This window comes from Ixodes scapularis, unplaced genomic scaffold (assembly GCF_016920785.2).
Source record: "Ixodes scapularis isolate PalLabHiFi unplaced genomic scaffold, ASM1692078v2 PGA_scaffold5__190_contigs__length_132052651, whole genome shotgun sequence".
NCBI classification, from domain to species: Eukaryota; Metazoa; Arthropoda; class Arachnida; order Ixodida; family Ixodidae; genus Ixodes; species Ixodes scapularis.
In genome coordinates this window covers 43,027,030-43,041,489 of record NW_024609880.1, presented here as the reverse complement: position 1 = coordinate 43,041,489, position 14,460 = coordinate 43,027,030, and the positions used below count along the sequence as shown (strand labels likewise).

The 14,460-nt window shown below is 45.7% G+C and overlaps 1 protein-coding gene across 3 annotated transcripts in view; it reads right to left on the bottom strand.

Annotated features, from left to right (window-relative positions):
• The window catches only part of LOC8052061 (RING finger protein nhl-1), a 247,621-nt gene that overhangs the window by 38,710 nt on the left and 194,451 nt on the right, over window positions 1-14,460 (bottom strand). Inside the window, exon 1 of one of the 3 annotated variants that reach the window (XM_029990489.4) lies at window positions 13,125-13,455. The exons of 1 other annotated variant lie outside the window; for it this stretch is intronic. The gene's annotated coding sequence lies outside the window, so the exon portion shown is untranslated. Of the gene's footprint in view, window positions 1-13,124; window positions 13,456-14,460 lie in introns of those variants that run through there. One more of the 3 variants, XM_029990491.4, reaches the window with a different exon arrangement.

Below are 14,460 nucleotides of genomic sequence, written 5' to 3'. Positions count from 1 at the left end.
TCACCGTAAATTTAGCAGGAAATTTGATGTCCCTCGACCTGACATCACGTTTCCCGCCTAAATTTAGCGAAAAATTATGTAATGCATTTCATATATTACATTACTCTAGATATAAAATCGCTGCCAATATTTTTCCGATCGGTAATTGCACATTTCCTTGAAATGATTTGCCACCTGTGCAGGTTGTTGGTTTTGTACTGAAATTTGTTTTTACAGCGGAAGGCCCAAATTAAGAGCGATTTGTAGACTAGAAAATTTTATGTTCAGAAATGGTTTTGTGACCTTGTTTCACTTGAACGCGCATCTTCATCAGTGGAATCACGAATCATCGGTCTGGCTTCAATTTGAAAGAAAGAAAGCGAAAAATTAATTTTATTACTGCTCCCTTAAAGTTATGCAAGGTCCCCTGAAATGGAATATCTTTATATATCTCTTAATAATCCCATGTTAACATAAATTTTAAAAACAATTCTCTCAAAATAAACCTCGAATGTCAGACACATCCAAACAAACATGTTTTTACTAAAGCAGCCGTTCTCTTCTGTTTTCGGACTGCAGAGCAATGAATAGCTTTGGCTGTTCAAGTGGTATGTCTCAGCCAAAATCTCGAAATAAGTTGATTGGTCGAAGCTCAGGGCTTCAGTGCAGGGGTTATTTTAAGCAACAAAGCAAACAAAATTCCAGGCATATTGTTAGAATAGATGAGCTTGCAAAGCAGAGCTTATTTTAAACTTTCTTCGATAATTCATTCCACGCTGGTTTGTTTATTTACCTGTCAACACCCTGCCAAAAATGTTCGACCTCGAGAACCAATAGAAGGTTGTCACCTGCCATTCCCGTAAATAATTGTTCACGAAATTCGTTCAGCACTTGTGTTCCGCTACGTTGTCATGAACGTTAAAGTGAAAATTATAATTTGTAGCAGCCTTTTTGAACGCCTCTAAAAGTTTAGTTATATCTTACGGAAGCCTGCTTTTTGTTAAGTCCGTTTGAATGAAAAAGTGCAGTCAGCAAACAAAGAACATTAATTGAATTCGCCATGGATGCAAATCCAACTCGGATGAGAAATTTACAGCAATACTCCCTCACCCCAATTTAATCTCAGAAAAAACTCGCATTGGCGGAGGCATCGAGGTACAGTAATGCGCTACATTACGAATCAATACTGATCATTTCTAATCATTACAAACATACTGATATTTCTAACATTACTAATCATTACAAACGTGCTGATATTTCTAACATTACTAATCATTACAAACATACTGATATTTCTAACATTACTAATCATTACTAACTTTACTAATCACTACTAATAAATAGGTATTTAGACTAACGTTGCCTTTTTTAATATCTATATGTTCAAAACGGGCTTACTTTTGCATAGTCCAAAGCTATCTACACTTCATTTCACTTTAACTTTAGTTGTATAAACATTAACATTGGAACAAAAAACAAAACCGAAGGATGGCATGTTTGCCGTACCCCCGAAGGCAAAGTAATATATTACTTTTCTTGCTTCTTTCGTTCAATGACTTTTGTACCCTAATTGTTTTTTCATTAGTGTAGTAACTGTGGGTTTATTTACATGATTAAAAAAACGTATGCCGCTGGCTAACCTAGGGCTTGCTTCATGTCGGCTCAGTCCAGTCAATCGCGCTCAGTGTTCTCTCTCGAGCTCGCTCGCGGTCTCTTCGCGAGATCTCGTCTTCTGCCTCTTTGTCCGAGTTACCACACTCCTCCCGCTTTAATTGTTTAGGTGCCAGCGGGGGCTCCAGCATCCGGTAGGCTCGGTGGCACGCCAAGTCGGTCTGGGGGACGCCGGATCCGTTGAGGGTAACGGTTTGAGTGTTCAGTCGGAGGCGTGGCTGCGTCTCCTGCCGGGCCTGGCTGTACCACTGTAGGTGGGGCTCTTCCCGATGAACTCTGCAAGTCTCCAGCTGAGTCCGTCGACACTCTAGGAGTGGCAGCCGGGCCTAAGAGCATCCATGGTGGTGGGCAGGTTGTTTCACGACTTGGTAACTGAGCATCCAGTCGCAAAAGATGGTCCAAGTGAACGGAGACTGTACGTTCCCGTACCTCCACTAGATACCATAGTGGCCCTCTTCGGGAAACAATAACTCCAGGAGACCAAGAGGGTTGGTTCCCTCTCACGTCTCGCACGAGGACCTTATCTCCTACATCAAAATAACGAAGTGATCGTCGTGACTTGTCGTGTGCCAACTGTTGCTGGCGTTGGTGCTTGGTCACAGTCCGCTCCACACTTGGCTTGATTAAATCCAGGCGAGTACGAAGCGGCCGCTTGAGGAACAGTTCAGCCGGTGTTCTCTCTATGATTGTATGAGGAGTGCTCCGATAGTTCAGGAGAAACCTGGCCAGCCTTTGGTGCTCTGTTTCTGTGAGTGTGTTTCCAGCAGCTGCGTCTTTCTTCCATGCTCGCTTAAATGTCTGCACCGCTCGCTCAGCCGCGCCATTTGAAGCGGGATGGTATGGGGGTGTACGGATGTGCTTCACGCCGTTCATTCGCAAGAAGTTCCCGAAGTCTGCAGAAATGAACTGCGGTCCGTTATCCGAGACAACTTCGGAGGGCACTTTATATGACGCGAAGAGGTTCCGCAACAATTCAATGGTGCGTGCTGCTGTAGTCGTTTTTGTGGGCAGGACTTCGATCCACTTGGAGAAGCTGTCCATTACTACCAGGTAGTGCTGCTTGTCGAGCTCGGCGTAATCTATATGTATCCTCTCCCACGGATTTCTCGCCCAAGACCACGGGTGTAGAGGTGCAGCAGCTGGTTGGTTCTGCATGGATGCACAGGCGTAGCACTGCTTAATGAAATCTTCAATGTCTTGGTCCAAAATTGGCCACCAGAGATAGTTTCGTGCCTTGGCCTTCATGCGACTGACGCCTGGGTGATTCTCGTGCAGTTCATGTAGTAGTCGTTTTCTAAAATTCGGTGGTACGACGACTCGGCTTCCCCATAGAAGACAGCCTTGGTCCGTAGAGAGCTGCTCCCGTTTTTCGAAGTAAGTACGCAGGTTTTTATCTTGAAGGGAGGTGGGCCAACCATTTAGGGTAAAGTTCAGGACTTTGGATAAGGTCGGGTCTCTCCTTGTTTCCACCGCGATTTGATGACTTGTGACTGGGAGAAGTTCCACATTGGAGACCTGAAGTACCGACGTGTCTTCGTCCGGGTCACTGGAGGCAAGGTCTAAAGGCAAACGTGACAGTGCATCTGCATTGCCGTGTTCTTTGGACTTCCGGTACACGATGTCATAGTTGTATGATAGGAGAGTAAGTGCCCAACGTTGCATTCGTAGAGCGGCTAAGCTTGGAATTGCTGTTTGGGTGTTGAAGATCGCAGTCAAAGGCTTATGATCTGTAATAAGGGTGAATTTCCGACCGTATAGGTACTTGTGGAACTTCTTCACACCGAACACAATACCAAGTGCTTCTCGTTCGATCTGTGCGTAGTTGCGCTCACTCGGTGAGAGCGTCCTAGAGGCGCAAGCAATTGGCACTTCGTCACCGTTTGGCATGATGTGAGATATGACTGCTCCCACTCCGCTTGGAGATGCATCGCAGGCGAGGCAAAGCGGATTGCTAGGGTCGTAATGTGTGAGCCACTTGCTTCGCAGCAAGCTCTCTTTTGCCTCTTTGAAGGCTTTTTCACATTCTGACGTCCACTTCCAGCGGCTGTCCTTCTCTAGAAGTTGGTGTAGTGGTTTCAAAATCGTGGAAAGGCCCGTCAAAAATCGTCCGTAATAGTTTAACAGGCCTAAAAATGAACGAAGTTCCATCACGTTGGAAGGCGACGGCGCGTTCTGGATGGCTTGCACCTTACTTTCGGTTGGGTGCAATCCTTGGGCGTCGATTCTGTAGCCGAGATATTCCACGCTGCTCTTGAGGAACTCGCATTTTCGAAGATTGGCCCGAATTCCGTTTGCTGTCAGTCGAGCCAGAACTCGGTCCAACAATTGAAGATGATCCTCCAGAGTACTTGACGTGACCAAGATGTCGTCAAGATAGCAAACTACGTGCTCCAGTCCTTGCAGGATCTGATCCATGGACCGTTGGAAAATCGACGGCGCTGTGGATATTCCGAAAGGTAGGCGATTGTACCGGTAAAGACCCTTGTGTGTGGTGATGGTAGTGTAAACCTTCGAGTTGGGTTCTAGTTCCAACTGTTGGTAGGCACTGGTCAAGTCCATCTTGCTGAAGTACTTGCCACCAGCAAGCGTCGCGAACAAGTCTTCCGCACTTGGTAGTGGATAGGTCTCCGGCTGAATGCAACGGTTCACGGTGACCTTGTAATCTCCACTAAGTCGAACGGACTTGTCCTTTTTTGGGACCACCACGATCGGTGCCGCCCAGCTGCTTCTATCAACTTTGGTGATTGTGCCGCGTTTTTCAAGGGCCTCCAACTCTTTCTCCACCACCTCACGCAGGGCGTATGGGAGGGGGCGAGGTTTGAAGAAAATCGGGGCACATTCGGGCTTGACGTGAATCGCTACTTTGATTCCTTTCACCGTTCCCAGTTGGTCGCTGAAAAGCATCTTGTGCTTGGCTAGCAGACTGTCTAGTCCGTTCCGAGCAGCAGACTCTGTCAGTGAGAAGATGTTGGACCAGTTGATGCGGATGTGCCGCAGCCAGTTTCTTCCCAGCAAAGCTGGTCGATCTCCGTGGACGACCACTAATGGAAGCGTCAATGTCTGATCTTCGTAGGTTACCGGAACTTGTGCCTCTCCAAGGACAGGAATGGCGTCACCGGTGTACGAGCGGAGGCGAAGAGTCGAGGGTTCTAGTGGCAAACCGCGCACCGACTCGTTGTATTGCCTCTCGGAGATGATGGTTAGAGCCGCCCCAGTGTCAAGCAACATTTTTACAGCATTTCCTGCAATTTTCAGCAGGACTTCGATGCCGTCACCGACACTGTTGGTGTCTCCATCAACTGGATACAGTGTGACGTAGTCGTCTTGGGGACTTTCTTGGCTGGATATCTGGTGTTGCGCACGTGTCTTGCTTTTGCAAACTCGCGCAATGTGTCCCTTCTTCCCGCAGTTATGGCACACTTCCTTCTTAAAAGGACAGTCCTGATGAAGGTGATGGTAGCCACAACAGTAGCAGGTGCTAGACGTAGAGGCACTCGACGCTCCTGGCGACGCCAGCTTTTTTTTTGTTGAACGTGTCTGAACTTGAACTTTTTGAATTCCTTGAATTTGAGGAACTGCCGTCTGGGTGAGCTGACGAGCGTCTCTTCTGGCGAGCTCTAACCCTAAGGCGATATCGCATGCTGACTTGAAAGTCAGCGTCCTCTCGATGAGCAGGCGGTTGATGTAATACTCGTCTCTCAGCCCACAAACGAACCGGTCTCTCAAGGCATCATTCAGGAAGTCCTTGAAATCGCAAGTATGAGCAAGCTTCTTTAGCGCGGCTATGAACTCAGCGAGAGTTTCGCCCTCCTCTTGACTGCGTCGGTAGAAGCGAAATCGTTCTGCAATCGTGATGGGGTTGGGCATAAAATGTTGAATGAGTACTTGTTTGAGGTCCTCGTAAGAACATTCAGTTCTTACGAGGAGTTCTCAAGAGGGTTGGGAACCAACCCTCTTGGTCTCCTGGAGTTATTGTTTCCCGAAGAGGGCCACTATGGTATCTAGTGGAGGTACGGGAACGTACAGTCTCCGTTCACTTGGACCATCTTTTGCGACTGGATGCTCAGTTACCAAGTCGTGAAACAACCTGCCCACCACCATGGATGCTCTTAGGCCCGGCTGCCACTCCTAGAGTGTCGACGGACTCAGCTGGAGACTTGCAGAGTTCATCGGGAAGAGCCCCACCTACAGTGGTACAGCCAGGCCCAGCAGGAGACGCAGCCACGCCTCCGACTGAACACTCAAACCGTTACCCTCAACGGATCCGGCGTCCCCCAGACCGACTTGGCGTGCCACCGAGCCTACCGGATGCTGGAGCCCCCGCTGGCACCTAAACAATTAAAGCGGGAGGAGTGTGGTAACTCGGACAAAGAGGCAGAAGACGAGATCTCGCGAAGAGACCGCGAGCGAGCTCGAGAGAGAACACTGAGCGCGATTGACTGGACTGAGCCGACATGAAGCAAGCCCTAGGTTAGCCAGCGGCATACGTTTTTTTATCATGTAAATAAACCCACAGTTACTACAATTAGCACCTTATTTATTTTTTCAACAACTGCGAAGTTTAGCAGTTCATTTTCTCGGGATTATTACCGCTGCGTGCTCAAACTAATCTTCGAGGTGGCAGTGCAAGCTTTTCATTCTTCAAGGGTATCGTAAAAACATGGTATGCTAATACTTCCCAATACACGCAGTGCACTGTTCATTCAAAAATCACACGCGCCATTTCTTTTTTTTCATTGAATGCAGATGCTGCGATTTACGGCAGGAAACCTAACAAATAAGAAGCGGAAAAATTTCCTCTCACAAAATAAAATGAAAAGAAACAATTTCACTACGTGCTCAAAAACAAGTCCAGGTCGCAGTTTTCGGAGCAAACATTGGTGCTGCTTCATCCTCCGCTGGGTTCATCCCTAAGTGTGCCATGGCACCCCGACTCGCTTTGCGGAAAAGTAGGTACCCGCCCGCCTTCCTCATCGACGAGTCCAGGAGCTAAGACTTTTCGCGTCGGTTGCTATTTGGAGGCTCTACGTGATACTTCCGTGATAGAGTACATCATCACGGAAATGAAGATCATGTAGGCGAGCGTGGTGGAGGTTAAACTTTGTGACCTTGTTTCAGCACCTCCTAAGTGGCAGGGCCTTTGTGCTAGGTTTTCTACGTCATTTAGCGGAGGCGAGCTCGGGGTATAGGTTGAACATATTCGATTGGGGGTCATGTTCAATCGGTAAGTATGCGAGTACCAGCCTAATGATGACGCGGCACTCGTGCCGTCTGTGCACCGCGCTGGCCTCCGAGAGGCGACGTAGAAAAGCCAGCATCCCGTTATCCAGAAGGCTTACCCTGCTCCACCTTGAAACGCTGTGAAACGTGGCGACGGCAGAAAAGGTGGGTAGGAAGCTCTTGCGTTACTTGCTTCCACTTATGACCCATTATTATTTTTTCCGCGCCCTGGTCTCTAGGCTAATATCGCCATATGCTGATATTTACGTGGAGGGAATAAGTAATATAACATAATAAAACCCGATGTTTTTTTGCTTTCAGTACAAACCCACACATCAAATATGGAACCAACCGGAGAATGCAATCGCCGGCAAAAAATAAATCACTCGGGGCGTTTCCGCACCTACCGGATAAAGCACCCGGCCGACGAGTTAGTGAATGTTTTTTACGTGGTCGGGTCCAAGTCCGATAAAAAGCAAAGTAAATTTTCGAGTAGAAGAATTAGGAGAGCTTGAGCATATCACTGCCGAATAAAAGCTCTAAGACTCTCCCAGACATTCGCCGACGACTAATCATGTGCGCTTTGTCTTTTTTGACGTCAAGAATAGAACTCACCGTCGTCCATAAGTGCCCATCGGAGTTATCGCCCTCACCCTTTGCCTTCGTTCATCGAAGAATTCTTTTTCTTCTGCCATGATGATTAACGTTGTTCTTTTTATCGCGAGTGTGATTATCTTTTCCAAATCCTCCAACCCCCCTCCCCCCCACACACAAAGACGCACAAAAAGAAAACAGCGTTTGTTTACGTAAGGAAAAGAAGGCTTAGGCAGGGGGCAGGGACCGGCTAATGTTTATCCTCCAAAGTGCCACGGTTGATTCTTGTAGCTTGGTGACGGCGAGATATCGTTTTTGTTTCTTAATTTATGGTCACTCACCAGCGTTAATGTCGCTGACCTCGCCATCTGCAGAATAAAAATACTTAAATACGTGTGCCTCCGGATATCGCTTGGAATTAGACATCCGCCAATGTGTACCCCTCAATAAAATTACCGTATTTACTTGAGTAATAGCCGCACCGTTTATGAACAAGGCCCTTGCGTCTACTTTCCCCATAACACATAAACAGCCAATCATTGTGTTGCGCGTAAACACCAGAGCGAATAACCTGATGGAGAACCCGATTCTTCATACAAATGCAATCTTCACACAAGGTATCTTCGCACGAGGATGTTATCTCTGTCCTGTAGACCGCTGGCATCATGCTGTCGATCGCGGTGATTGGCAGGCCGCGTGCTCCGCGGAAAAACAAACCCTCAGGTTTTTTGTTTTTTTTTCATAAACAGTGGGGCTATTACTCGAGTAAATACGGTAACACTGGGCTGTGTTTGCGCCTCAAGCAGGGCTAATAAACCATCAACGTAAAGGATGTGTTTTGGGGGGTTCAGCACAAATTCATTAACTTGGTACGACAACGTGCAGGTGGGTTCGCTCAAATAGGTGACTTGTCTGCCGAAGATTGCACGTAAGTATTGTGTATAGACCATATTACTGAAAGAGGGAAGAGAGAAAAGGGGAAAGGGCTACCGGTGCTTTCCTCCTTGCTGGTTAGTCAAGAACGAGCGGAAGACCCGGATGAACGCCTTGAATGCGGAGGTTGCTCCAAATTCGCTTGTTCTCTCCGTGGTTTCCTCAATTTCTTTACTACTAGATTTAGTTAGAGCTAGTGCATTCGATGACGACGATGTCCTGGTCGTCAAAACACCATTATTCGGTAATAAATTGCACAAATAACAACCGAGTGTGTAGCATTTTATCGGAGGACATCTCTATTGCGCACGGGATCCGACAAGGTATTGCGGCTGCAATGTCTTCTAAGCCATGAGTCACGTCTCAAATCTGTATTTGGAAAAGGTCAACCGGAAAGCACGGTAACTTTCCTACACCCTTGCGGGAGTTGAAAAGATGTTCCCAAAAGCTTACACCCACTGGTATGCTTATTTAACACCCGTATTTGAAGTGATATACACTCGTCTTAATCGAGAAATACGGTACTGTCGAATTTTGACAGCCTTTGTGAGAGGTGTTTTAAAACTGTGGGAAAAGACGCTGCTGTGGAAAATGACGTAAGCGACCTCACATCCGCATCAAACTGTATTAAAATGTTATTGTATATAGAAATAATTTTGACTTGCTGACATGTTCTTCGAACATATGAATATCACGCTTTATAATAAATCTTTAGCAGAACAAAGCAACACGCTCGTAAACTTCGTAGTTGCAAAGGGCGGTGGGATTAATGGGAATGATATCACTAAGCGAGGCGTGTGTAATAATAAAGCATACATTTAAACGACACAACAGAGTTGGGAGTTTGTTCCTGCAAGTGCCTCATTGCGTCTGTATCTATATATGATATGCATATGCAACTCGATTGTGTACGTGCTGCATGAAAACTGGTTTCTCATTGAAAAGCAATTATCTCTAATGCGCTCAGGCTACCAGGACCCTCTTATTAGAGTTCGCCAGTGCCACAAATTTACTTCTACCACTCTTTTCAGGCTGCTGGTCCTGAGACAAGCTGGTTTATGCCTATAAGGGTATAAACCAGCATGTATTTTACACCCATAAGGGTGTAAACCTTTTCATGTTCCCTTTTACAACTTTGTGGGTGTAAAAGTGATCGATAAGAAGACTTTCAGAACTCGCCGCCATGCCCCGCGTCTCTTAGGCCTTCGGGGACTGTAGTATGAACCTTGTACCTCGATCTCCGCAGTAGTGCTCGCCCATTCAAACGAATGGGTTCTGTGGCAAACAAAAGTTATGAACCATTAACGAATGTACGCTCTTGATTTTGGTTCGCGGCCTTTGGTGAGCACATTGCAGATTCAATTACGATTAGCAATACAAATATTTTTAGGGTTTTTCTTCGAACAGAAAAAATTCGGAACGACATAATTCAGCAAGATACTCCCGTACGATTATCGTAAAGAAACGTTGTAATATCTTAACAGCAAAAAAAAAATCAAAGAACGAGGTGTGTGTCCGTCAGTACACGCCTCGTTCCTGGCCCTTTCAACCTGAGTGGTTGTTTGTCTGTTTTTTTTGTTTTTTTTGCGCTGTCAATGTATCAGTAATAATCGAAAGCGAGCGTGTTGGTGAATAGATACGAATACTTGAAAGGATAAAGCATCGCGAAGGGGGACCCCGTCTCTGTCCTCGATGCTTTATCCTTTCAAGTATTCGTAGTATATCAGTAGTATGCATTAATAACTACCCCCCTCCCCCCACTTCTAAAGCACAAGCGTTAAAAAAAAAACTTTAGAATGACATTTAAGTCATCCTGGCCGGAATATACGTCCACCAGAGACATCCATGACGGCTGCTAATAGTACGACGCTTGCGCCGGAGTAAAGGCAAGTATACCTTTTTTTAATCTAAAATATGCATTTTTACTCACGAATGTATACACAATGACGCCCTCTAAGGGAGGTTCTTTACGTGTACGCGTCTGTCTTACGCCTCATTTTCTCGATTTTAAAGGTGTCTTCATAGGTACAGTGCTAATCACACTTGTCTATAACGTGCGAGCGTGCGGCTTTCTCCGGGGAGCGCTAGACTGGTGGCATTCGCGGAAACTAAGCTAGTCACGTGGCGCAACATGGAACGGCCCGCTCGAGGGATGTCCTGCCAACTCTATCAGCTGGCGGCGAACGCGGAAGGCTGTTCGCACGCTTTTTACAAATATCATTGCTCGTACAATAAACAAACTAAAGCATGACGGCTTATCAACGATGTCGTCGTCGAAAAACAAAAATATATCATAAAGCGCTTCACTTTTATCGCTTATCAAGCTGACAGAGTGGGCAGGATACCCCTCGAGCGGGCCGTTCCATGTTGCGCCACGTGACTAGCTTAGTTTCCGCGAATGCCACCGGTCTAGCGCTCCCCGGAGAAAGCAGCACGCTCGCGCGTTATAGACAAGTGTGATTAGCACTGTACTTGTATGATCGGTGGCGAATCACTTCGCGGTCCTGTGCGCGTGGCATACATATGATAAAGCTAGCTCTCCCTAAACTTAGCGCCCTTCCAATGTGTGTGTGTTTTTTTGTTTTGTTTTTTTAAGTTTCGTTTAATTTCTTGGTCTGTCGGTTGAACGAAGTGGTAAAGGTTTCCTCCCCCATTACAACCCAGCCCGAGGAAGACGGCCCAGCTGCTGCAGTAACACATTCAGCATTTAGCAGCCCATAATAGATAAATATTTGGGTAACCGAGTGGCAGAGTTACGTTTGAGGAGCAATTTAAAGTAGGTTTCGGGTAGAACGAGCAAGTAAATCGTCATTATCATTGAATCTGCGCACACTTCCTTTTTTGTTTTCTGCGCTATACCTCTACACTTGGGAACTTTCTCGGTGCCGGCATATGCACGTAATTTCTTTTTCCGCGTAATTGTAGTAAACCGTAAGGCAGACGCTATTGAATCTTGTTCTCAGCTGCATCTGGGGTTTGTTGCTGAACGCATGTTGGTAGGCAGTTCCTAAACACAAATTGCACACTAATATCTACCTCCGCTTTATATGGTAACAATTAACAAATTTTCATAACACCTTTTTTTTCGTTTGTTTATGAGGGCATGAAATAGCGCTTCTTTCTACCAACAACAACAAAAAAGAAAAAAAGCAGATGATAGAGCGGCTCTTTTATTCGGCTAAATAACAGGCTGAAGTTGAGCTAGTTGGTACATAATTTAGGTAAATGGTCAGCTAGAACGATATGGACAAAACACAGAAAGGGAGAAACAGAGACATACATACACATCCGTGTGTTTGTCTGTTTCTCCCTGTCTGTGTTTTGTCCCTGTCGTTCTAGCTGACCATTTACCTAAATATTCGGCTATTCCTTTGTATCTTGGGGGAGGGGTGGCAAGATGGGAGGAAGAAAACCACACTTTCCCCTTGGATTTATTCTTGTAGAATTTCCATTGCTGCTCTTCACACTATCCAAATACTGAAAGCAAAATTAAAACGGAAACTTAACTGTCCTTGTGTTTTAGCTCAGAGGGGGGAAACATTAGTTTCCTCACTAACTTTGAAAAACTTTACGTACTGATTATTTTTAATGTAAATAAAAACAGGCTTTTCCTTTCGAAAACACCCACTTTTCATAATATTTTGCAAGGACGGGAAAAGAATTCAATCCGTGAATAAAGTTATCTTGATTTCTCTTCTCGATCCTGTAACATCTAGAGCTCTCTATAACTGTAAACATTAAATAAACAACACTCAGTAATCCTGATGAATTACTAGCAGACATTCTCCATACGTTGTGTCACCAGGTGCGATCTATTTGTGCCTTCTTTTTTGTTAGACTGATTTGAAAATGTCTAGGATTCCTCTCCAACGTTCGTTGCCAAATAGGTTCTCAAATATTTTTAGCAGTGCAAGGACCCATGCTCGGGCTTCGCGTGCCAGAGCCTTCAAGCCCGAAAAAAAAAGGTAAGATTATCAAATAATAAACAATGAAAAAGGTGAAAAACAAATATATAATTGCCTAGGCGCTTTACAATTAATTTACTGGCATGCAGCAACTGCATTAGTATTGCTGTGCGTTCATACCTATTCATTCGTCAACTAAAGGCATTCCTTAAACGAAGGGCGGTCAAAAGGAAGCAGCCACGATTAGTACATACACCGAGATAATATTTCCTACTAAATGATTCCCACACAAAACGGAAACAAAAGAATAAAAATGTACCTAATTTGATTTGCGGTATACTCTGATGTTCCTTTTGCAACGAATCGTCGATACCGGAAAATGTTACAGAAATGTTTGAACTTAAACTGCTTTGCTACATAAAAGAAATCAAGACATTACCCCTTTTTTATTGTTTTATATTAACTTTACGTTTATTCTATTAGCTATTGAAGATCACCTAAATTATAATCTAAGTTTTAAAACCTTTCATAAGATATTTATCTGAGCATCAATGGTAATAGGGGCCTATAAAAATCCACTCTGCTACCAAACTCACCCTTAGCGGACAACCAGCCAATGTGGGGCAAGGAACGCACATCAGATATAAAAACCATTCGTTGCGGTAATAAGGCTAAGACGTAATTATTCAAAATCAACAAATAGAGTCATATATTATGCTTAGGACTGAACGTAAGTAAATATCGAAGTCCTCAAAAGGTGGGTGACAAAAAGCCGACAAAAATAAGGTAATCAAGCCAAGCCGAGTACTGAGACATGCTTACCCAAGACACATTGTCGGCTAGTGGTATTTTCGAGTCGCACACTACACTGCACACTGCTGGGCAAACATCCCGCCGTAGGCACCAGACGTCGTTCAGTTGGTTATCAAGCAGACGCAGCCAGCGCCGGTGGGGTATAGAAGGACACGGCAAATCCAAACAATCGATCGGTTCACTGCTCCTTTCCAGATAAAAAAGATAAAGGGCACCCACAGTCCTCCGAGTCGTTCCTCGAGTCTCAAGACTCCGACGGACGTCTACGGCTCTCTGCACGGCAGTTTGTTTCAGCACTCCCCGGTTCGCGTTGCTCGCGCGTATCTGGTTTCGAGACTCTAGGGTCCTAGCCCTCTTCGAACGCCTAGAGGGGGAAATGTGGGGGAGGGGGGGTTGAGAGAGCGTACCTCGTTCCCATTCCTCGGAGTCTGACGTCAGGGACTGCGCACTTTTGCTGGCAGCGGTTCCTGCCAGCGGATGAGGGAAGGGAGAACGGGGGAGAGTTCTAGCCCCCGAAAATAGCAGCTCCCATGCGGGTCAAGTCCCGATTTGCGGCCTCGGGTTCCAATGTGACCCATGGACGCACGAGCCGCCTCAGACCTGCTGTCGCAACGGTTCAGCGCTCGACAAGCCGCGACCCTGGTCGGCAAACATCCTGTCACACCGTGAGGCAAAATAATGAGCGCTAACCGCGAGCTTTCTTGAAAGATGAACTCGGAGATGTGGGGTGTCTGAGAAGGTGGTTATTTCGACATGCGGTTTTTATCATTTCAAGTGCCTAAACGAATTCCGTACTTCGAACGTTTTTGCCGAGTTTTCCTCTACGGGACTCCGCGTTTCACTGTGCAACACAGTTCATTATATAAATCTAGAGGAAAATATTCATCGTTTTTGCATGCGTTTAAACCGCTTTTTAAATGACGTGGCGTAGACGCGAACATCGGTGGCCTCACTGGGCCAGTGTCTCTGGCGACGCTTTAAAATACTCAAAGATGAAGCAAAATATCAATCGCAACGTCGGTGTCAATCTTTATCGCTTCTTTCGCACGAAAACGCGGGTATAATGATATGTATAAAACACATACTCTAGCTTCATCATGTTGACAAAAACTATAGGGGGGCATAGCCTTTAGGGCTATCATACACATAAAGTGTGTGGGTTGCGCATGATGTCGTATGATAGGGGTGAGACTGATGATAGAAGTGAGTCTGATGGCGAGAGGTTAGCGTAACCACACAATTCATATGTATGTCAGCTAAAGACATTATGTGTCCCTCGATCGGTCTTTGTCAGCATGATGAAGCTATTATTTTTTTTACTTCATAAACCAACTGTTAACTTTGC